We start from the raw sequence: 1,968 nt of genomic DNA, 5'->3' as shown, positions 1-1,968 counted from the left end.
TACAGATTGCAAGTTGGATACATTGATAATACACTGCACAGATTAAAGTTCCATAAGAACAAAATATGGGTATAGCAGTGATCAATATGATGCACGCCTGTTGCGTAGCAAATGATGTGGATTGAAGTCCCGAAAGGACAATCCTTTGACATGTCAATATTGATATTGTGCACGCCTAATGCGTAGCAAATTATATGGGTTAAAGTCCCATAATATGGGTTAAAGTCCCAGAAATTAATTGACATGTATGTATTAATCTGTGGCATGCCCGCAGCATGACAGATATATGGGTTCTAAATGTTCCAACTCCCTAAATGGAGATTATCCACACCCTACTATAAAATAACGCTCCATTGGAGGTTATAATCCACATTCTCACATAATAAAAGCCCCCTGCAGTGGCTTGGGTACCCAAAAGCAAAGAAATGCTTATAATTGATGTATGCGCATGCACATGAGAATGGTGGGATCATGAATTGATGAATGACAAATTTTGATTTTGGAGTAGCTACTCAAATCATCAATGGGCTGTGGTGATTGGAACCACGTTCAATTATTAAATGTCGACAATATCATTGGCCAAAATGGAATGAGGTAATTCCATTATAGATAAGAATGAACGTGAAAGAACAAACCCACAGTACGAACCCCAAAATTTGTTAATACTGAAAGTTATACTTGGGTGTTCGGAATAGAAGGGAATATACCTACTCGTATGATACAATGTTTTTGGCATAAACAAGGAATGTTGGGTTTTCTCCATATTTATAGATTCAATCACTACTACAAAAAGTGAAAAAGACGACCATAAAACAACGACGGTCTAAGTGAAAACCGCCGTGGTTTCTAAAAAGACGACGGTTCTAAAAACACCGTTGTGTAATACCACCTTAGACAACTAAAAAATGGAGATTCAAATGGCTGTTCAAAAACAACGACGTACCTAATTAAACAACCGACGCCTATTTGAAACAGATTTCAGCAGTGTAAAATCAAAGCCAACAAAGGACGGCAGAAGTTATGAATCGACCGACGTAGAAAGTAAAGACGACGATTTCAATAAAAGCCGCCGCTTTTACTCATAAAATAACACGACGAGGTTTTCGTATAAGACGCCGTATAATTACAAAAAAATCCACGGCTTTAAAATACAAAATATCGCCGTATTAAATTAATTTACAACGACGGAAAATATAAATATATCGACGTCATTCTCGTATAGTTCTACGACGTTATCTTTAAATATTTAACGTCGTATTTATTCATTTTATACGCCGTAACTTTAATTTAAACCGTCGTCTTAATAAGAATTTTTGTTTACAATTTTTTTCTTTGATTTTCTTATCCTACGCCGGTAGATCTACTTAATGACAAGAATTGAAATAACCACGACGGTTTATATAGAAAACCGCCGACATAACCAGTTTTTTCTGAGATCCCAAGGGTTACGAAATCTTACCAGATGGAACTCTGTTCCACATCATAATCTTAACAGATGACACAGATTTGAAATCAGAGAGACAATTATTTCGAAGTTGATAAAATCCACGTCGGTTGTATTAAACTTAACGACGTTTAACAAAATAATCTACGCCGGTAATTATAAATCTACCTTAATATAAACGACGAGAAAAGCATTGACAATGTCTTCATCATATCTCCCAGCAACTGCTGATTCGATTGCTCATGCTTTAGAGGCCATCTGAAGCCATTTCTATTCTTTATCGCATTCTTGAAACCCATCTTCTTCTTCTGAAGCTCTACGGATAAAGGAAGAGGCTATCACAAATCTGACGGATCTTCTTAGTAAAGAAAATCAATCAGAGGATCAGGCACATCTGATCTTCAGATTTCCCTGAGAAGCGAACTTTCCTTCGACAGCGAGTGGAGGCCAGGCTTGCATATCTTTTGATGGAAAGCAAGGAGTATTCAGAAGCACTAAGTGTCCTATCGGGCTTGATCAAGGAA

The sequence above is a fragment of the Prunus dulcis genome, unplaced genomic scaffold (assembly GCF_902201215.1).
Source record: "Prunus dulcis unplaced genomic scaffold, ALMONDv2, whole genome shotgun sequence".
NCBI lineage: Eukaryota > Viridiplantae > Streptophyta > Magnoliopsida > Rosales > Rosaceae > Prunus > Prunus dulcis.
Note: the sequence above shows the minus strand (reverse complement) of the source record.